General features: G+C 35.4%; 1 protein-coding gene and 1 non-coding gene across 3 annotated transcripts in view; one reads left to right on the forward strand and one right to left on the reverse strand.

Annotated features, from left to right (window-relative positions):
* Borcs5 (BLOC-1 related complex subunit 5) overlaps positions 1 to 23958 on the forward strand; it is a 106565-nt gene that overhangs the window by 4203 nt on the left and 78404 nt on the right. The window lies entirely within an intron of this gene.
* Positions 11625 to 11731, reverse strand: LOC124984162 (U6 spliceosomal RNA). The gene has a single exon (XR_007108617.1). It is a non-coding gene; the product is annotated as a U6 spliceosomal RNA (small nuclear RNA).

A 23958-nucleotide genomic window follows, 5' to 3' on the forward strand; every position in this document is an offset into this window, starting at 1 on the left:
TCTCTCTCTTGTTTTATTTATTTATTTATTTATTTGTTTGGGGGGGGTATATTTAGAATTAGGCAGCTGGACTCTGTTTAGATGATTCCAATTTTGTTGGCAGTGTCCAAAACATCATAATCAGGACCCAGTCCCAACATATACTGTCTTCTCTCCATCAGGCCTGATCAGGCTGTTAACCTTGGCCACATCAATGTCATAGAGCTTATTTACGGCTTGTTTGATCTAGTGTTTGTTGGCCTTGACATCCACAGTGAACACAAGTGTGTTGTTGTCTTCAATCTTCTTCATGACCACTGATGTAGTGATCAGGGGGAACTTGATGATGGCCTAGTGGTCAAGCTTGTTTCTCCTGGGAGTGCTCTTCCAAGGATATTTGCCTCTGCCAGCTGCAACGTCTTGTGTCACCGGAAGGTAGGTGACGTGCAAATCTTACTTTTATGACTGTGAACACCCTCCAACACTGCCTTGTTGGCCTTCAAAGCTTTTGCTTCGGCTTCAGGCTTCAGCTTTGGGAGGGGCAGGAGCTTTCTTTGCTCAGCGCCATCTTGGTGAAAAGGTCAGCTTTTCACCCTTTTCTAATAAAGGAATTAATGCAGTTTTAGGGTCCCACCCTCATGACTTCATTTAATCCTAATCCCTTCCCAAAGGCCCCACCTCCCAGTCCATTAGCATATATTTCTGAGGACTAAGTTTCAGCTTGAGTTTTGGAGAGGACAAACACCCAGGTCATAGCAACCTGGTATCATATCATATAAAACATATATAACTATTTGTGTTAAAATGTTCTTCCTCATAAAATCCATTTAATTCTGAAATCATTAAATATTTGAATGATTTGTGCAAGATCAGATAGCTGGCAAGCAGAGATTGAACTTGGACCTTCTTTACTAATATCAAATCCTGTATTAGTTATACTGTCTCACACTGTACTTAACAAAAACAAATGTGCTGTTCAGTTATCCCACATATCATCTTATTCTTTGCACAGCTTCATCTGCCTCACAGATGAGTAAATACAGACTTTTAGTCTCTTCCCCATAGGCCTCAGGGTTAGACTTCGGTACACTTAATTAAAACAATACATTACTTACTATTACCCATTTTATTAGTTTTCATTATTTTGAGGAACATGATTCTCCAAAGAAGCCAACATTAATGAAATTTCCATCAGTACTTGTCCAGTCTATTAAAACACATAGTCTTTATCTTTTTTTTTAAATTTGTTCTTTTTTAGATATAATGACAATAGAGTGTACTTTGGCATAGTGTTTATCTTTAGAAACTTAGAACTGTGTTCTGTACTCCATCCCTTCTGGAGTTGCACAGAGTACTGTCTATAGCCACAAATTTTCATTCCCTGTTTTCCTGTTATCTCTATCCTCCCAATTTCTTATAGTCCTGGGTGGGGCCTTAAGTGACCGATTCTTGTCTTCACCTTAGGAAAATACTCAAAACAGAACTTTGAGATATACTTAATAATTTTCTGGGGTTTTTTAGGTTTTTTTTTTTTTTTTTTTTTTTTTTTTTTTTTTGTGATGCTAGGGATTTGAACCCATATCACCAGTGCTTGTGAGGCAAGCACTTTACCAACTGAGCTACATCCCCAGCCCCTTTCTGGGGTTTTTTTTCATCACTTGAAATAATACATATTTTATGATAATAAACTGATTAATAGGGAAAGTATCTAGAAGATTTGTTATTAAGTGAAACAACCAGATTTAAAAATCATCATTGCTGGGCATGATGGCTCACACCTGCAATCCCAGCAGCTCTGGAGGCTGAGGCAGGAGGATCGTGAGTTCAAAGCCAGCCTCAGCAACTTAGCAAGGCCCTATCTCTAAATAAATATAAAAAGGACTGGGGATGTGTCTCAGTGGTTGAGTGCCCTTGGGTTCAACCCCCAGTATCAAAAAAAAAAAAGTTATCTGGTGTTTGCCTAAGGAAGGTAGAGGAATCACTTGAGCTAGGCATAGTGGTATATACCTATAATCCCAGCAACTAGAAACCCCGATGTAGGAGAATTGTAAGTTCCAGGCCAGCTTGGGCAATTTAGTGAGACCCTGTTTGAAGATAAAAAGGGCTGGGGATGTAGGATGTAGCTCTGTGGTAGAGCACTCCTGGGTTCAATCCCAATACTGGAAGAAAACAAAAAAAAATTCGAGAATGGTGGGAACCTAGAAATGGCAACATGTGACTGTGACCAGACTACAGGCAAAAAAAAAAAAAAAAAAAAAAAGCCAGTGTGCATTTGCAGTAATACTCATCTTTCACTTGGGAAGAAGAAACCTTTTGAACCATGATTAGAAAAGATAGGTAAAGGGGAAGGAACATTGGGTAGAAATAATAAGTACAGTTATGATAATATAGAGCTGAAAATGCCCTCTCAATACCTTTGTGATAGTTACCATTTTTTCTATTTTATAGATTAAGACTCAGTTTAAATAAATAGCCTAAAGTCACATGGCCACAGTGATAACCTATCTTTTTTTTTTTTTTTTTTTTTTTTTTTGCTGTGCTGGGGATTGATAGCTTATCTTAAGATGGCATCAGGACACCTAATTTTAATTATTTCGTGCATAGGATAAGACTCAGTTTCCAGTTCTAGCAAAGCCTGTCATTTAACTCTAGACTATGTGAGGAAGTAGTGTAGCAGTGTAGTGAGGGTGAGGTTGTTCTGAGTTTTAAGTGCAGCCTATTTGTTGAAGAGCCTCCTGTTAAACATTGTTCTGCCTGGTAATTTAAAGCCCTGCCCTGTCTGCTAGGCAGCTGCTAGGGCCACTCATCACTGTCGCCTTTATACTTTGATCTTTTTTTCCCCCTTTATTGCTTTCAGGATGAGGCTATTTCTCAAAGTAGTAAAAAGGGCCACACAATGAAGGTTGTACCCTCCCCAGGTTTGATTTCAGAAAGCTTTTATTCAACTTAATGACAGTTTATTCTTTCAAAACAATATATTCAAATATTACAAGTTCACTATTGTTCCTTAATGTCACATGATGTGATGCTAATGCCGGTGGGTGATCTGCAGAAGTCGTGACTGGGCAGGTTTGGAGCTATTTGTATGACTGAGGTAATGTTTACATTTTTAATAAGCAAGCAGATTCTTTCTTTGGTTTTAACCCTTTTGCATAAATAACCCTGGAGTATAAATTAGGTTTTATAATCCAAATGTCTGTTCCTCTCTTGTTTAAGTCAAAGGACTTTCTGTTTTTCATGGCAATTTCTGAATTTAGCAATTTATTTTGATATGTAAAGCATTTAATAGGAAATGGAGGATTAGAAAGTAGCAATAAATAACTATGACAAAACACAAAAGCAAAATGTCAATTTGATATAAGCTAGTAAAATTCACCCACTCATTCTTTAATGAAACCACTCTAGTTTTTCATTCTATAGAAATGAAATATTTCCAAGAGAAATGCAATATTGTTGATATTTTTATGTAAAAATGAAAATAATTACTCTGTTAATTTTGGATGAGTATATGCATACATGCACATGACATTCTGTATAACTGACCTATAATTTTTGTCACTGACCTTGGATCAACATAAGTGGTTATCTTACTGCCTAAAGAGATCAAGCACATAAAATTAGATGCTTAAGTGACACTAAGCATTGTTGGGCAATCTGAGTGTTAAGGACATGACACATGTGAAATAGATTTTAATAATGAAAAAGGATCTGTCTTTTCTTGGTAGAACAGCCATGAAGGATCTCAAATCATATGGAATATTAAAAATACTAGGAATTAGTACTTGAGATTATATATGAGGAAGAATGAAGTGATGAGAAAGAGCATGAGAGCTGGTGATGTAGCTCTGTGGTAGAGCTCTTGCCTAGCAGGTACAAGGTCCTGGGTTCAAACCTTGGTACTACAAGAAACAAAAAAGAGTACATGAGGGAGTGAGATTTCAAACATTCTTCTCAATTACACTTCTGTCATCCAGACAAATAAAGAACAAAGTCAGCATTCAACAGACATCTGTCTGTACTCATTGTCAGACCTTATCATTGAATTGGAAAAAGGTGTACTAAGCAGGGGCTGAGAGAATGGATCTGAATCAGAGCCGTGACTTAAAAGTAACTTCTAAGCCCAGGTTGATCCTAAGTGTATTTTCTCCCAAAGATTATAATTAATTGATAACTTATTCCTGATTACTCGTACATTTGTGTGTGTAATAACTCTTCATTTAATCTTTTAAGCATGGCTGTTAACCAGCAAAGTGTTAGCCTTACTCAGAAGACAGGGGAGTACCAGGTGCGTGGTCACTTTAAACAAATTAAGAATGTGAAGCCATCTCACCAGGGCTACTTCACTTTTTTCCTCACTCCCGTAAATCTCTGCCCACCTCCATTACTGTTTCTTTCATTAAATCTCAGGTTTCTATGACTTTCTCTGAAATTTAATACCTCTTGTTTCACACTTTCTTCTGTTTGCTGGATGTTGCTTCTACATTTTCTTCCTCTCTGGCATCTAGCTTAGTGAACTATTTTTGTTCATATATACAAATCATTCCATATTTAAAACGGCAAAAATAAAAATATTTTCATTTTGACTCCATTGCCCCTTCTGGCTACTATATTTTTTGTTATGTAAATCTATGCTTCCAAACTTACTGCATGGCTACCACATGCTGTCTCTGCATCCTTTCTGCCTCATATTTGTTGTTTTATTGATATTTGCTTCTTTGGAGACTATTAGTGCCTAATTTTCTTAGTCCACATCCTTCTTTTTTCCATATTTAACATCCACCTTACCTACTAATCTCCTTTCCTTTAGCTTCATGACTTAATCCCTGCATGGTATTGTGCTTATCTGTCTGCTCCTTAGTTTCTGTTCTTCTCTGCACAGCTCTTTTGGAGAACTGAGGTTCTAAGAACTTTTAAGTATTTTGAAATATAGACGTGAAGATGATCATAAGTCACTAGCATCAGTTTCAACATCTAGTCGTATTTCTCCAACCGTGAAATAGTCAATACAGCCATCTGTTGATACTTTAAATTCTGCATGCTCCATCTTCTACCTACATATTTAAATGTTCACTTATGTATTCAGTAAAACAATTTTTTTTTTTTTATTAGGTGAGTACACTTGAAGAGAATGTGTTCTGCAGTTGTTGGGTATAGTGTTCTATAAATGTCAATTAGGTCAAGGTACAGTTGATAGTGTTCATATTTTATATTTTTATTGACTTATCACTTACTGAAAGACAGGTGTTAAAATATTCAAACATGATTGCAAATTTGCCTATTGTCATGTCAGGGGTTTTTTTTTTTTTTTTTGGTACCAGGGATTGAACTCAGGGGTACTTAACCACTGAGCCACATTCCCAGCACCATTCCCCCCCCCCCTTTTTTTTTTTTTTTTTTTTAATGTTTTAGAGACAGGGTCTCACTGAGTTACTTAGGGCCTTGCTAAATTTTAGCTGAGCCTGGCTTTGAACTCACAATCCTCCTGCCTCAGCCTCCCAAGCTGCTGGGATTACAGGCCTGCATCACAATACCCAGTTTTGTCAGTTTTTGCATATGTATTTTGGAAGTCTATTTTTAGATGTGTTCACATTAACAACTGATAAATTGGCCAGGCACTGTGGCACATGCTGGTAATCCCATTGGCTCCAGAGGCTAAAACAGGAGGATTGTGAGTTCAAAGCCAGTCTCAGCAATTTAGTGAGACCTTGAGCAACTCAGCAAGACCCTGTCTCTAAATAAAATGTAAAAAGGGTCTGGGGACCCGGATCAGTGGTTAAGCACTCCTGGGCTCAGTCCCCTGTATCCCCCTGCACCCCCAAAAAATCAACTGATAAATTGATCTTCCATTATTATGAAAATGTCCTTCTATTTATGGTATTACTCCATCTTACAGTGCATATTGTTTTATATTGATGTATCTTCTCTAGCTTTCTTATACTTATTGTTTGCATAGTTTTTACCATTCTTTTACTTGTTTTTACTTAGTTATGTCTTTAAAGTATCTCTTGTAGAAAGCATGGAGTAGGAGGGTCTTGCTTTTGTTATCTAAGCTAACAGTCTACCTTTTAATTGTGTGCAAAATTGGTAAGATTGGATATAAGTCTACCATTTTGCCCTTCATTTTCTATTTGTGCTGAGTTCTTTGATTCTTTTCACACTCTTTTCCTGCCTTTGGATCAGGGATTACAGTATGTACCCTTAATTTATCATAGTTCACTTAGAGTTACTATTCTGTTACTTCACATAAAATGTGAGAACCTTTCAATGATATGGTTTCATTCCCCTCCACTTCTTTGTGCTCTGTCATATATAATGTATCTACATGTTAGAAATCCTAGAGTAATTTTATGCACATTTATTAGTTTTAAACAATCACCTTTTAAAAGAATTAAGAGAATAAAAAAGCTATATATAGAATGATATGTTAACACACATTATCATTTCCAGAATTCTTAATCCCTTCCTGTAAATTCAAGTTCCCATTTGATGCCATTTATTCTTTTTCTAAATTTTTTTTTAGTTGTACATGTACACAATACCTTTATTTTATTTATTTTTAATATGGTGCTGAGGTTTGAACCCAGTACCTCACATGCGCTAGGCAAGTGCTCTACCACTGAGCTACAACCCCAGTCCCTGATGCCATTTATTCTTTAGTGCAGAGAACTTCTTTTAATATTTCTTGTAGTGCAGATGAGCTGGGTAAAGAAAAAAATCTGACTTTATCTGAAAATGTTATTTTTTTTGCCCAGTTTTATTGTACATTTTTTATTATTTTTTTTTAATAATCCTTAAGTTTTTGAAGAGATGCTATGAGACTATGAATCTCAGGTTTCAATCCACTTTTTTTTTTAAACTATTCAGCGTAATACCTATTGATGTTTCTTGCTTCAAACTAATTCTACTGTTTTTATCATTCCTTCTACATTTATTAATTTGCATATTACTGTAAGGAAGAACTTTTTCTTCATTTATTTTTTTATTTATTTTGATCAGTGTAGAACAGTGGACTCTCTTCTGTTTTCTATTTTTTTCAAATTACTATTATTTATTTTCAGTGTTCAAATGGCCTGAATTTTTTGGGTGTGATGGTACATGTCTATAATTCTAGCTAGGTTGAGGCAGGAGAACTGCAAGTTTGAGGCCAGCCTGGACAAGTTAGATCCTAGCTCAAAATAAGAAAAAAGGCTGGGGGTATATGGTGTAGAGTGTCACTGAGTTCAATTCCAAATACTGCAAAAAATAGAAACAGAAATCCTCCAGATTTGTCCAGTTGTGCCACCTTTAGTCTAGCTTCCTGTGTCCTTTGATATATTTCTTTTATTCTTTGAACATGTCTTTAATTTCTGGCACAATGTAATGTTCCAGACTTATCTTGTTCTTCTCTGTCTCCAGTCCTAGAATCAGACATTTCTCAAAAGAACCCCCATTGTTTTAGTAGAGAGTGATATTTAGAAACTACTCCCTAAATCTTTCAGCGGATTGTACCAGGAATTACATATGTGTACATAAACATATGTACACATTTATACCCATTATTTTTATGTTTATATATATACGTATGTCTAGAGAGAAATGATGAGCTCACACTAATGTGTGCTATGTTCACTGATCTGCAGGTTTATGGTTCTTATCAGATACTTTGGCCATTAATTCAGAATTTTTTCCCCCCACCTACCTCAGCCTTTTCGTGGGACTCAATGTCTGTGTTATGTTAATTGATATTTTCTCATAGGACATACCTTTCAGTTATTACTTTTAGTCTTTTTCCTTTCTGTCTTTTGAATAATTTTGATTGCTGTGTTTCCAGATTCAGTGGCCTTTTTCCCCCTGTTGTGTCTATACTGTTCTTTATTAATCCAAGGTATTTTAATGTCATACATGTCAACTTTAGATGCCTCCCCCTTAAATATCCTTTTCTACTTATCATATTTATGTTTTCCTCTGCTTTATGAACATATGGAATTTATATATCATAACTTTTTAACTTCCTACTAGCTAGTCTGTCATTTCTGAATATGTTTTTTATAGATTGAACTTTATTTTGGTTATAGGTCATTTTTCCTGCTTATTTGCATGCCTGGAAGCTTTTTTTTAAATGCCATACAGTACATATTTTGTTTTTTGGTGCTGTGTTCCCTTAATCATTCTTTGTTTTTTGGTACCAGGAATTGAACCCAGGGGTGCTTAACCACTGAGCCACATCCCCAGCCCATTTTATTTTCAGTTTTGACGCAGGGTCTTGCTAAGTTACTTAGGGCTTGTGATGTTACTGAGGCTGGCTTTGAACTTGTGATCCTCCTTCCTCGGCCTCCTTAGTTGTTAGGATTACAGGTGTGTGTCACCACACTTGGCATAGTGTGGTATTGCTTTAAAGAATACTGGATTTTGTTCTGGCATACAGGTTATAACTTACTTGTGATCACTTTGATCCTTTTTATGCTTCCTTTTAAATTCTGTTATGGCTCATCTAGCGCAGTCTCTACTTTAGCCTTATTACTAAGGTGCTACCTTTCTGAGTACTCTGTTATCCTGTGTTTTATGAAGTTTCTCTACTGTGACTGATGGAAATATGAAGTATTCTTTTTTAAAAAGTGTTTTTGTAGTTGTAATATGGACAGAATGCCTTTATTTTTTATGTGGTGCTGAGGATCAAACCCAGTGCCTTACACATGGTAGACAAGCTTTCTGCCACTGAGTATAGCCTCAACCCTGAAGTATTCTTAACCCTGTGTGAGTTTAAGAAATTGACTTATTCCTTTTTTTTTTTTTTTTGGTTCCAGTCATTGAACTCAGGGGTACTCAACCACTGTGCCACATCTCCAGCCCTATTTTGTATTTTATTTAGAGACAGGGTCTCACTGAGTTGCTTAGCACCTCATTTTTGCTGAGGCTGGTTTTGAAGTTGAGATCTTCCTGCTTCAGCCTCCCAGCTGCTGGGATTACAGGTATGCGCCTCTGCACCCGGCAGATTGGCTTCTTTTGTGCAATTGTTTCTCTAGTCTTGTGGAATTTTACCATAAATTCACAAATTAATGTTCACCCAGAGATTTGAGGGTACCCTGTGCAGATCCCCAGAATGTCCTCTTACTGAGCTCCTGCCTTTCCCATATTCTGATGTGTAAATCTAGGTACTTTAGTATCCCCAAACTCTTCTCAATGAGGCAACTGGGCTTTTTTTTTTTTTTTTTTTTTTCCTTTCATATACTTCTATGAACTGAATGTTTATCTCCCCAAAATTCATAGGTTGGAGCATCTAATCTCCAGTATGATGCTATTAGGAGATGAGGCCGTTGGGAGGTGATTTGATTATGAGGGTGAGTGCTTATGAATGGAATTTGTGCCCTTATAAGAGATGGGAGAGAGCATGCATGCTTCCTCTCTCTTTCTGCCACATGAGGACACAATGAGAAGATGGCCATTTGCAAATAAGATAACAAATCTATCATCTCCTAGATCTTGGACTTCCATCTGTCAGAACTGTGAAAAATAAATGTTTATTTTTAAGCCACCCATTCTATGATATTCTTATTATATCAGCCCAAACTAAGCTTTGCCAGACTACATCCTGGAAACTGCCTTTATAGCAGAAATTTGGTGAAATGTAGGGCTTGTTTTCCTTCTCTCAGGGATCAAAATCCTGCACTGTACTACCAGTCATACAATATCTAAAAAGAGTGCTTCATATATTTTATCTGGTTTTCTAGTTATTTATGACTAGAAGGCATAAGAGCAGTCAATTTTTTGTGAGCAGAAGTATAAAAAATTTAAAAAATTTTTTTAAAAATATTTTTTAGTTGTAGATGGACACCATGACTTTATTTATTTTTGTGAAGTGCTGAGGATCAAACCCAGTGCTTTACATGTGCTAGGTGAGTGCTCTACCACTGAGTCACAACCCTAGCCCCTTGAAATATTTTTTAATCCATATTTTTCTGTCTAGTACCACCTTTCATTTTTACTTAATAGCCTTTGGTTCATTTCTGCAACATACTGGTAAGCATCTGCTAAGTGTCTGGTAGTTTGAGGACAGTGGAGATACAAAAAATATGAGTTACTTCTTATTGGCTTATATAGTTTTGTGATCTAGAAATTTGGGGCACACTTCACAGAGGAAGTATCATTGAGGGATGGGTATTCTTAGCTTTAACGTCTTATATGTGAATAAAAGATATAATTCTAAATAATTAGGGGATGCCAAAATTCTCTGTTTAAAATCATATTTGGAATGTACTGTTTTGATTTTCTTTTGTCTACATATCCATAAGTATGCAGATTAAGTTCTGCTTTTAATTTTAAGCAATATTAAAATGTTAATTTACTAGAATAACTCAGTTTGTGTACTACTTTATCTAAATTTTAAATGTCGTATTACGAATTTTAACGAAAATCAGTACCCAAGAATATATTTCTAAGCAGTATTATTTCCTGTGTCAGTTAATGAATTACTCCTGTAGTCTAACAGTAAAGAAAAACAAATGAACCTTCTAAGGTTCTGGTTTGTCAATAGTTTCTGCTAAGTGATGGCCTGGAAACAGTCTAAGGATGAAGAGTATAAAATTCTGTCAGTCATCTTCAGTTTTTCTACTTTTCAAAAATTCCCATATAAAAATTCTTCTATTTTTAAACACACATCTGAGACTGAAATATTTGTTTGGGAAAACTGAGGTTTCATAGGTATTCCCAGAATTTAAAAAAATTCCATTCTCCTCATTCCCCCATTTAGACATATTATTTTGGTGCTAATTTTGTATTATTTGGACTTGATTGTAATAAGGTTTTCCACTTGGAGCAGAAATGGAAGTCATATTCTCTTTTTGAGCCCTTGCTGTTTATCAGATATTGTTAGGCTAGGCATACAAAACCCAAAAAGGATGTTTTCCATGAAGAGCACAGTCTACTGAGACTATATAGTAAGCAGATAAATTGTGATTCAACATGATAGTGCTATAAAGTATAATAACCCTTTTGGGAACCTAAAGCAGGAACAGCTTATTCTGTCTGATGGAGACAGTAAAAATTGACTAGAATCAGAAAAACTTAGGATAATTTATATTAGCAATCTGTTAGATAGTACAGGTTGAATATTGTTATCCAAGATGCTTAGAACCAGAAGTGTTTCAGATTTCTGAATTTTTCAAAGTTTGGAATATTTTCATAGACCAAAGATGCTCTGAAATCAAACTCTTCAAGTGCCAAATGCTGTTCAAAAAGTTTCAATTTTTTTTTTATTATTTTATTGTAAACAAATGGGATACATGTTGTTTCTCTGTTTGTACATGGCGTAAAGGCATACCATTTGTGTAATCATAAATTTACATAGAGTAATGCTGTTTGATTCATTTTGTTATTTTTTCCCTTCCCCCCCACCTCTCCCACCCCTCTTTTCCCTCTATACAGTCCTTCCTTCCTCCATTCTTGCCCCCCTCCCTAACCCTAACTCTAACCCTAACACTAACCCCTCCCACCCCCCATTATGTGTCATCATCCACTTATTAGCGATATCATTCGTCCTTTGTTTTTTTGAGATTGGCTTATCTCACTTAGCATGATATTCTCCAATTTCATCCATTTGCCTGCAAATGCCATAATTTTATCATTCTTTATGGCTGAGTAATATTCCATTGTATATATATACCACAGTTAAAAATATGGAACGCTTCACGAATTTGCGTGTCATCCTTGCGCAGGGGCCATGCTAATCTTCTCTGTATCGTTCCAATTTTAGTATATGTGCTGCCGAAGCGAGCACCAAAAAGTTTCAAATTTTGGAGCATTGTGTGTGGATTTTTGAATTGGGGATACTCAACCTGTAATTATTTCCAAAACTTCATTGCGCATAAGAAACTACTTGGGACTGAGGTTGTTACTCAGTGGTAGAATGCTTGCCTAGCATGTGTGAGGCACTGGGTTTGATCCTCAGCACCACATAAAAATAAATAAATAAAATAAGGTATTATGTCCATCTACAACTAAAAAAAATATTAAAAAAAAACTACTTGGAGAAACTTTTTTAAAAAAATGATTATTGGGCCCCAACCTCATGGATTCTGGTTAGTAGGTTCCAATATAAGACTAACATTCTAGGTGATTCTGAAGTGGTTCCATGAACCATGCTTTTTAAAACATGAAAATTTTTGAGATCAAAAGAACTGTGAAATCACTCAGCAAAATGATTTTAGACTTTTTTTTTTTTTTCTTTTGATACTAGGGATTGAACCCAGGAGTGCTTTATCATTAACTATATCCCTAGTGCTTTTTATTTTTAATTTTGGGACAGGATCTTACTAAGTTGCTGAGACTGGCCTTGAACTTGTGATCCTCCTGCCTTAGCCTCCCAGGTTGTGGGATTACAGGCATGTGCCACTACATCTGACTAGACATTTTAAAAAGAGATGTGGTTATTTACGGAGTATTTTGAAATCTGTTTTTAGGTTTTTACTCTTTTTAGATGAACTCTGTCATTCAAACTATGATTCCCATTTGATGCCTGTACATTAAATTTTGGACTCATCGACGATTCATTGTTTACTAAAACTGTCTTCAGGTTTAAGTAATTTTAAAATATTCTTTTCCCACTAAAACTCAGTTTCACAGAAAGCTAATAAAATGAAAAGTAATATTTTAAAGAATGAGTTTAGATGATAATAAATTGTTTTTCTCTATGAGATGATGAAAAAACATTTTCAAAAGTTTCTAAATATGTTTCTAAAATTTTTACTGACTGAAAATGTCAGTAAGCATATATATGTGAACAGAATGCGGTTTTGATTTACAGATATATCACAATTGAGGGTTGCTTTGCTCTTCAGTCTTTTCAACTGAAGGCTCTTTGACTTCCAGTTAAAATAGTAATATCTTTTAAGTTGTACCTTGTATCTAGATTAGTATTTACTACGAGAAGGGAAACAGATAAATTCCAGTGAGGAGTTAACAGTAATGTCAGCCAAATATGAATTAAAATGTTCTTTAATGCTAATAAATGCCAGCACTCATTCTCATATTTTGACTTTTTTTTCATAAGATGGCCTCCTTTATAATGTAGTTTAATTTACAACTGTTCTGATTTTAACACTTTGGCCACTAGATGTCACTATTAAAACAATTAGTAAACTGTTTGACCCTACAACTTAATGCTAGTCTTTTCAAAGCCTTTGGTTAACATTTACTCTGTAGTATCGGGATTTCTTAAAAATTCTGATGATAGCTCACTTTAAGCACAAGCTAATTGGGAAAAATATACACCTTCTGTGACATATTAGTAATCTGTAATTACTTGTTTTAGTGTTTGTCAAGACAGAAAAGGAAAAAATTTCCTACCAGAGGAAACTTTTTAGTGATCTTAATTTTTAGGAGAGAAATAGTTTCACTCTATTGCTATACTTAAAGGAGTAATTCAGTTTACTGGAAACAATCCAAATATCAATCAACTGGTGAATGGATGAACAAAATACCATGTATCCATATAGTGGAATACTAGGCAACACAAAAAAGAAATACTGATGCATGCATGAATGAACTGTAGAAATGTTATGCCTGGATTCAGGAGAGCCAGCTTAAGATGCTGAGACCTCTCACCAGGGTAGAAGCAGGAAAAATACAGGGGAAGAAGTATATATGAAAGATGGTCTGATCTAACTGGACATTAAAAGAGGTAAGAAGGCCATATCAAAATGATTTTAGGTTTATAGTTAATCTCTGGTCCACCCTCCAATCCTGGGCCATCTCCAATCTGCTTTTGTGGACATTTCATACAAATGGAACCTTGCAACATGTATTTTGTGTGTGTGTGTGTGTGTGTGTGTGTGTGTGTGTGTGGGTGGGTTTTTTTTTTTTTAAGTCTGACTTCTAGTTTTTGATTATAATGTATAATGCTGCTATGAGTCTTTGTGCCCAGTGTGTTCAGGTGAATGTTTTCTTTTGTGTGGGTTCCTAGAGTGTCTGTGGTTAATTTTAGTAAACCTGTGTTTACTTTTACCAAATTGTTAGCTTTTTCCAAAATGGCTATACCATTTTTCATTCTCTCCATCAATGTATGAGGATTTCATTTTCTCTTTCTGATTATAGCCATTAGAGTGCTTGTGTAGTGATAACTCATTGTGGTTTTCATTCATATTTTTCTAATTATGATGAGATTTTTTATGCATGTATTAACTGTTCATATATATTTTTAAGTAAAATGACTATATTAGTCTTTTGCCCATATTTAAATTGTTCCTACTTTTTTTAAACGTAGATGCACTTTTAAAGTGTACTCTGTGGTCATTGGGTTGAGTATTCTGTATGTGTTAGTTATATCAGGTTTGATGGTGTGTTTGAGTTTTCTATATTTCTACTGACTTTGTCTAGTTTTATCAATTACTCAGAATGAGGCACTGAATTACCTCTTTGATATGGTTGAATTGTCTTTTGCTCCTTTCTATCAGTTTTTTCTTCAATCTTTTTAGGTTTTTATATATTTAGGTGTTTTATATATATATATATATATGTATGTATGTATGTGTGTGTGTGTATATACATATTTGGAATTCTTAGATCTTCCTGATATAAAACGAAATGCCATTCTTATCTCTAATAATACTTTTTGTCTTAAAGTCTGTTTTATCTGATAGTAATATAGCTATTCTTTACCTTTCATGGTACTCTGATGGTATCTCTTTTTCTTGTCCTTTTTCTTTCAGCCCTTTGATATCTTTGAATCTAAGATGTATCTTTTGTACACAGCATGTTGTTGGATCTTGATTTTTTTTTTTTTCAGTTTGACACACTGCATCTTTTTGGTTTTTTTGCGGGGTAGGGTAGGATATGGGGGATTGAATCCTTGTGCATGCTGGGCAAGCCCTCTATAAGAAGAGCCCTCTGAGCAGTTTACCTTTTGGTCAAGATGTAAAATCATTCACTATTTATGTAATTATTGATCGGGTTGGATTTACCTTTTTGGTATTCGTTTTCCATGCATTCTTTTTTTTTTTTTTTTTGGGTGCTGGGTATTGAACCCAGGGCCTTGTGCTTACAAGGCAAGCACTCTACTGACTGAGCTATCTCCCCAGCCCCTTTCCATGCATTCTTTTTTTTTTTTTTTTTTTTAATTGTACACAAATGGGATACATGTTGTTTCTCTGTTTGTACATAGAGTAAAGGCATACCATTTGTGTAATCATAAGTTTACATAGGGTAATGTTGGTTGATTCATTCTGTTATTTTTGCCCTTCCCCCGACCCATGCATTCTTAATCTGTTTTGTTCCTCAATTCCTACTTCTCCCCTCCTTTTTTTTGTATTAAATAAATATTTTTAGTGCACTGTTTTACCTCTTTTGTTGTTTTTTTTTAACAGTGAGAACAAACCTTTTTATTTATATATTGAGATAAACTACAGAGACTGAAAGACAAAAATTCATAAATCATTCAGTAGAACATTCATTAAAAATCAAATGCATTTTAACAGTTCTCACACAGAAAAATTTATTTTACATAAGTCTGATATAACATTAAATATTTTACAAATCAGACATTTCATCTTTAAACCTAATTATATAATTTTTAATGCACTATAGACAAAGTAATCTCCTTTCTTTTACTAATTTTTTAAAACCATTTTTGATGTTTTCTTAGTGGCTGCTCTAGGGATTACAATTTGCATCTTAATTTATCACACTCTACTAATATTGAATTCTAATAAAATATATGCACTTTACTCTGATCTAGTTTTGTTTGTTCCCCTTCTTTCTGCTATTATTATATACATAGTGTATATATATATATATATATTTATAAACCCAGAACACAGTGTCAGTTATTGCTTTAAATTTTTTGTCTTTTAAAAATCAAGAGAAGATATGAATAAAATTATATTTATAGAATCTTTTATATTGACTCACATTTATCATTTTTGTTCCTTCTTTTTTCTTGATGTTTGAGTTATCAGTTGTCACTTCCTTTCAACCTGAAGAGATTTCCCTTAATATTTCCTATACACAGGTCTACTAGCAGTGGATTCCTAGGAAGGTCTTTATTTTATCTTCATTTTTGATGTATAAATTTGCTGGACATGAAATTCTTGGTTGACAGGTTTTTTTCTCAGCATTTTGTATACTTTTTTTTGACAGGGTGGCGGGTACCAGGGATTGAACTCAGGGGCATTTCATTACAGAGCTACATCTCTACCCCCCCACCCCTTACTCCTTACCCTTTTTTTTCCTCAAGTTTTTATTTTTTATTATATATATATATTTTATGTGGTATTGGGGATGGAACCCAGGGCCTTGTGCATGTGAGGCAAACACTTTACCAACTGAACCACATCCCCAGCTCCTCTCAAGTTTTTATTTTGAGACATGGTTTCACTTAAGTTGCTTAGGGCCTCACTAAGTTGCTGAGCCTGGCTTTGAGCTCGCCATCTTACTGCCTCAGGCTCCTGAGCTGCTGGGATTAAAGGTGTATGCCACCGTGCCTGACAGCATTTTGTATACATTTTCCACTCTCTTTTAGATGAGTTGCTTTTCTCTTGCTTTTTTCAAGATTTTTCTTTGACTTTAGTTTTCAGCAGTTTATGATATGTCTAGGTGTTGATCTCTTTGTATTTGTTCTACTGAAGCTTCATTGAACTTCTTGAATGTATGGAATAATATTTTTCATCAAATTTGATAAGCTGCTCTGCTGGATATTTCGTTATACTGAGTTGGCAGAACCCAGCCAGGGAAACTTTACCACTGAACTACATCTCCAACCCTTTTTAATTTTTTTATTTGGAGACAGGGTTTTGCTTAGTTGCTTAGGACCTGGCTAAGTTGTTGAGGTTGGCCTCAAACTTGCAACCCTCCTATCTCAGCCTCCTGAGCCTCTGGGATTAAAGGCATGTGTCACCACATCCATCTGTTCTCTGTTCTTATTTTCAGGCTCACTGATTCTTTTTTTTGGATATCCCAAATTGCTATTGAGATACTTAGGTGAATTGTTATTTTTAGTGGTTGTACTTTCCAACTCCAGGATTTCCATTTGATTATACACACACAAACACACCTGTTTCTGCCTCCTAATTGAGAATCTCTGTAGATTATTATTTTTATTTAATTATTTCATTATGATTTCCTTTAATTCTCTATTCATAGTAACCTCTGAAATTTTTGTCATTTCTAGTGTCTTGGAAACTCAGTTTCTGTTGACTTCTTTTTATTTATTTTTTTTACGTGAGTATGAGTTATACCCTTCTGTTTCTTTGTATGTCTTGTAATTTTTTGTAAGAACTGGGCATTTTTAGATAAGGTATTATAGCAACTCTAGATTCTGATTTCCCCAAGTTCATTGTTACTTTTTGTGTTCATTTTCCTTTTTTAGTGACATATTTGCTAAACTTGTGAAATTTCTTTTCTGTGTTTTTGACCATTGGTATCTCTGTACCACCATCCCTTTTTTTTAAGCCAGTAATCATAATCTCAGATTTCTGTGGGTCAGAGATTTAGGGAAGGCTTATTAACCTTACTTAGTCTCTTACGCAATTGCAGTAAGTATTTGGTGGCTGAAGCTGAAACAGCAGGGTTTGTAGCAGCTAAGGGCTGTCTGGGCTTCCCTCTTTATTTGTGTGGTTGCAGGTTCTATCCATATATCTGTCTGCTTTTTATACTTATGTATATTTTAAATTCTGATTTCTAGGGGACTGTCCTTATGTCTACATGTGTTCCTAGCCAGTTATTAAACAAAAGTTGTACTTAACCATCTGGATCCAGGAAGGCTTCTGTCATCTGTCAGTGGCTCTCTGCACAGGTAGGGTAGCATGTTAAAAGTTCAGGTTATTTCAAGTCTCCTCCATCTTTTACTTTCTGCTTGGCCCTTTCATCTCTCCTCTTGACATGCATACACCCTTAGTGTCAGCTTGAAATATATGACTGGTGAACCATTTCAGGTGTCTGAAATGAGAACAGTCTCAATGGAGAAGCTTGCCTCAGCCATGAACCTCTTGGTAGTATTGCTTTTGGCACATCCCACTTGTCCAACTCTCAGAGAGTTAGTTTCCTTGATGACACCGCTGGCTGTGGATGTTACTCATTGCTCCAAATAAGTCATCCTATCCTGCAGCAGAAAAGCTAGCTATTCTCATAAGCTGCTCTGTTCTGGCACAATATCTGCTTCAACTGAGGCAAGAGGGATAGAAGATGATTCAGGTTCAAATGCTACAGATTTCCACTGCTGTTACACATGTTTAGCTATTTTGAAGACATAACTGTTTCTGAATTGTCATATAGGTTGATTTCCTGAGCCCTGAAATCACTATTTTTATTAATATTGTCCAGTTTTACAGTTACTCTTTGTGGAACAGTCATTTGTTTCCTCACTTAGCTCTAGCATGAAGTCCCATTTGTCACATCCTTTTGCTTTTAATCTAGTTTTGTTTTTTAATTTAATTTTTTTTACTTGCTGAATAGTTTTATATTAAACAAGGTCTTTAGTTATAGAGAGAGGGAAACTAATTATTAAAGGCCTTGAGGATTAGTTTAAATAATGTTAATTTTGTCCATAGTTATGTGTGTAAAATGTGTTAGCCATTTTACTTTTATCATCTTAGTAATGAGCTTTTTATGTCTATAAACAATGACTTGTCTTAAACAGGTTTTCTGAAGTTCGTTGGGAAATTTTATACACCCTGTCACTACAATGTCTTCCCCCTATGTTATAAAGAAAAAATTTACTCTTTAGTATGCGATAGAAAATTAAAGAGATGAACCCAAAAGTTTTTATGAAGAGTAGCAGAAATAATTAAAACACACTCTAAGATTTGAGTTTTTCTCTCCTCTGCTCCTCCTACTTATATTTCCCTACAAAGTACCTAATTCCAATTGGCTGAAGGTGCTTGAGCCAAAGATCGTCAATCCTGATTTTTTTTTTTTAAGTTACTGAGGCTGGTCTGGAACTTGTGATCTTCCTGCCTCACCCTTGAGTTGCTGGGATTACAGGTGTGTTCCACTGCTCAGCTTCCAATCCTAATTTAAAAAATTAAAAAAATTTTATTAGTGCATTAGAGTTCTACATAACAGTGAGGTTCATTCTGACATATTCATATTCAGTTTACTCCTTTTCAATTCTCTTTCTCTGCCCTCTTCCCTCCCCCTGATCCTCTTTCTCTGCTCTATTGTTCTTTATTTGGTTTATTTTAAATTGTTGAATTATAAATGCATTGTGAGATATTCATACATGTACAAGCATAATTTGGTCAAGTAAAGTGAGTTTCTTTTATTGTACTGGGGATTGAACCCAGGGGCACTTGACCACCAGTTATATCCTCTACCCTTTTTATTTTTTATTTTGAGACAGAGAGTCCCAAAGTTCTTAGTGCCTTGCTAGTTTGCTGAGATTGGCTTTGAATTTGTAATCCTCCTGCCTCAGCCTCCTGAATTGTGGGGATTATAGGCATGTGACACTGAACCCTGTTTAAAGTGGGTTTCTTATAATCAGCATGTAATTCAATCCACAGCACCCTCCTGTGGTGCTGTGGAGTGAACCCAGGCTTTGTGCTTTGCTAAGCACATACTCTTTATAATTGAGCTACACTTCTTGCCCTGAGTCTTACTTTTTTTATGTTAAAAATCTGTCTTTTAAATGATATCTTTAGCACTCTTAAAATTAATGTAATTTCTTTTTTTAAAATTTTTTTTAGTTGTAGATGGACACGATACCTTTATTGTATTTATTTATTTTTATGTGGTGTTGAGGATCGAGCCCAGTGCCTCACACTTGTTAGGCAAGTGCTCTACCACTGTGCTACAACCCCAGCCCCTGTAATTTCAATGTGATTTGATGATAGTCTTTGATTTTTCTTTTTGTTCTGGTTCTTTATTCCTTTTTTTCCTGTCTGCTTTAGGATTGAGTCTCTTTATGATCTAGTTTTTATCTCCACTGGTGGCTTATTTATATCTTGAATTTTTGTAGTGCTTGACCTAGGGCTTATAGTATACATCTTTAATTAATGACTACTTCATGTATCACAGTATACTCTTATTTCCTTTTTTTTTTTAAAAACATTTTTTTTTTTTAGTTGTAGGTGAACACGATACCTTTATTTTATTTATTTAGATGTGGTGCTGAGGATCAATCCCAGAGCCTCACATGTGCTAGGTGAGGGCTGTGCTGCTGAGCCACAACCCCAGCTCCATTATTTTTATGCTTATTGTCATACATTTTTCTTTTGAACATGCTATAAGCCCATAATACATTTGCTACTCTTTTTCCTTCAGATTAGGAGTTGGTTAACTTTCTATAAAATGCCGATAGTGTTTTAGGCTTTGTAGGCTCTGAGGACTTCGTTGCAACTTTTTTTTTTTTTTTTTTTTTTTGCAGTACTAGGTATTGAACCCCGGGGGCTGTACTGCTGAGTACCATCCATATCCTTTTTAGTTTTAACTTTGAAACAGGGTCTCTCTAAGTGGCTGAGGCTGGCCTTGAACTTGCGACCCTTCTGCCTCAACCTCCTGTGTACCTGGGATTATAGGTGTGCACCACCTGGCATTACTCAACTCTTATAGCATTGAAAACAACTCTTAAGAGAATGACTGCCACCATTTTCCAATGTAACTTTAATTACAAAACCAGGAAGTGGGTGAGATTTGGCCCTGTGGTCATTTCAACCCCCTCTTTAGACAATCAGTTAATTTTCTTTTATTAAAAATAAGAGAAAGGGGGCGGGGGTACAGTGGCACATGCCTATAATCCCAGCAGCTTGGGAGACTGAGGCAGGAGGATTGCAAGGTCAAAGTCAGCCTCAGCAAAAGTGGGGTGCCAAGCAACTCAGTGATACTCTGTCTCATAAAATACAGATAGGACTGGGGATGTGACTCAGTGGTAGAGTACCCCTGAGTTCAATCCCCAGTACAAAAAAAAAAAAAAAAAAAAAAGAGAGAGAGAGAGAGAAATACTTCATATTTACCTACATTTCAGCAATTTCTGGAGACCCTCATTTCTTTAGGTAGATCCAGGTTTCTGTTTGATATCATATTCCTACAGTTTGAAGAACTTCCTTTAACATTTTTTGTGGAGTGTATCTGCTGGTAATGAATTCTTTCACTTTTTCTTAGTCTGCCTCTCATTTAAACAGATGATTCTCATCTTTGTATTTCTCTTCTCTGCCTTCAGGATTTTTTTCCTTTTTCTTTTTAAAAAATTCAGATATAATTTATATTGGGTGTGGTGGCACACATCTGTAAATCCCAGTGGCTTAGGAGACTGAGGCAGGAGGATTGCAAGTTCCAAGCCAGCCTCAGAAACTTATCTAGGTCGTGTAAGTAACTTAGCAAGACTCTGTCTCTAAATAAAAAATAAAAAATGTCTGGGGATGTGGCTCAGTGGTTAAGTGCCCCTAGGTTCAATTCCTGTTACCAAAAAAAAAAAAAAAAAAAAAAAATCAGATATTATTTAAATACAGTAAAATTCACCCATTTTAATGTACAGTTCTGTGAGTGATCCTTATAGTGGTGTAATCACTCTAACAAGCAAGATGTAAAGTAATTCCACGTTCCCCAAATTCTCCCAAACTCTTCTCATGTACCTTCATAGTCAGTTTCACACCTACCTCAACCTTTGATTACCACTCATGTGTTTTCTGTCCCTATAGGTTTTTTTTTTTTTTTTTTAATTACTGGGATTTGGACCTGGGGCACTTAACCACTGAAACCCATCCTCAGCAGCCCTTTTTTCTTATTTTTTGAGACAGGGTCTCACTAAGTTCCTTAGGGCCTTACTGAGTTGCTGAGGTTTTGACCTTGCAGTCCTCCTGCCTCAGCCTCCTGAGTCACTGGGATTATAGGCATATGCCACCACACCCAACTTCTTTCCCGTTAGTTTAGCCTTTTCAGGAATGCCATTAAAATGGAATCATAGTGCATATCCTTTTGGATCTGGCTTCTTTCACCTAGAATAATGCAGTTGATATTGGTTCTATCAATAGTTTATTCCCATTTATTACTGACCAGTATTCCTCCTTATGGATGTATCATAGTTTGACTATACATTTACTAGTTGGAGAGCATAACTGTACATTTACCAGTTGGAAGGCATTGGTTTTTTTTTTTTTTTTCCCTAGAATTTGGTGATTTTAGATAGAGCCACTATAAGATCAGTTTTATGCAGTTACAATGTATGACAGAACTGCTTTACAAAAGATTTAATAAACCTATTTATAATAAAAACCAACACTGTCTGAACATTTCAATTCCATAATACCATCTTTAAAACTGAGCATAATTGAAAGTTTTTTTCCTCCCAAAATGGAAATGTCTTTCAGTCTGATCATAAAAATAGTATGTGCTAATTTAAAGATTATAGAACATGGGGGACATAATGGTGTGTGCCTATAATCCCAGTGATTCGGAAGGATGAGGCAGAAGACTGCATGTTTGAGGCCAACCTGGGCAACTTAGTGAGAACCTGTCTCAAAATAAATAATAAAGAGGGTAGGGGATGCAGCTCAATTGTAGAGCACCCCTGGGTTCAATCCCTGGTAGCACAAAAGATAGTTAGATATGCATATAAATAATTTCTCTAGATTAATAGTTTTAGTTTTTGTATAACATGATTTTGTGTTACTCAGCCTTCTGATCTGAAGGCTAAACATACTCCATGTTGGCCCTTTTAGAGTATGACCCCCAGATTTGAATGTAATAGTAAAAGTGGGAGCTGGATCCTCTGTCTTGTTCTGCATGATATATTTCTTTTAATAAAACTGAAGTTAAGAAGCTTTCTTGGCAGCCACATGCACTTGAATCATCTAAAACCATTACACTGAGTCATATAAAGCCCTGAAGTCATTTTCACATCTACTGATACTAAGCCACACTTCCCTCATCATGTATTTGGATCTTCAGTGCACTATTTAACATTCATCCATAGTTTACTGTCAGACTTGGCCTGTGTTTCTGTATTGTTGAAGCATTTTTTTGTTTTTGATCACTGATTAACATACTGAATTAACTTACTCAGATCACTTCAAAATGTTTAATAGTTACAGAACTTAAGGGAGAGTTAATGTCATAACCACAGTCAACAGAACTCTGTCAAAAATATATATGTTTGGGCTGGGTATATAGCTCAGTTGGTAGAGTGCTTTCCTCACAAGCACGAGACCCTGGGTTCAATCCCCAGCATCACAAAAATAAATAAATAAATAAATAAATAAAAATTAAAATTAAAAAATTAAAAAAAGAATATATATATTTTAACTTATTTTTATTGTAAACAAATGGGATACATGTTGTTTCTCTGGTTGTACATAAAGTAAAGGCGTACCATTTGTGTAATCATACATTTACATAGGGTAATGGTGTTTGATTCATTTTGTTATTTTTTCCTCCCCCGCACCCCTCTTTTCCCTCTATACAGTTCCTCCTTCCTCCATTCTTGCCTCCCTCCCACCCCTCATTATGTGTCATCATCTGCTTATCGAGATCATTCGTCCTTTGGTTTTTTGAGATTGGCTTATCTCATTTAGCATGATATTCTCCAATTTCATCCATTTGCCTGCAAATGGCATAATTTTATTATTTATGACTGAGTAATATTCCATTGTGTGTGTGTGTATGTGTATATATATATGTATATTAACACATACATATATATTAATCCTGGATTGAACCCAGGGTCTCGTTCTTGTGAGGAAAGCACTCTACCAACTGAGCTATATACCCAGCCCAAATAAATATATTTTTGACAGAGTTCTGTTGACTGTGGTATGACATTAGCTCTCCCCTAAGTTCTGTAACTATTAAACTTTTTGAAGTGATCTGAGTAAGTTCATTCAGTATGTTAATGTATATGTATGTGGTATGTGTATATATACACACACACACACACACACACACACACACACACACACACACCACATTTCTTTATCCATTCATCAATCGAAGGACATCTAGGTTGGTTCCACAATCTGGCTATTGTGAATTTGAGCAGCTATGAACACTGATGTGGCTGTATCTCTGTAGTATGCTGATTTT

Source organism: Sciurus carolinensis, chromosome 4 (genome assembly GCF_902686445.1).
Source record: "Sciurus carolinensis chromosome 4, mSciCar1.2, whole genome shotgun sequence".
In the NCBI taxonomy this organism is placed as follows: Eukaryota; Metazoa; Chordata; class Mammalia; order Rodentia; family Sciuridae; genus Sciurus; species Sciurus carolinensis.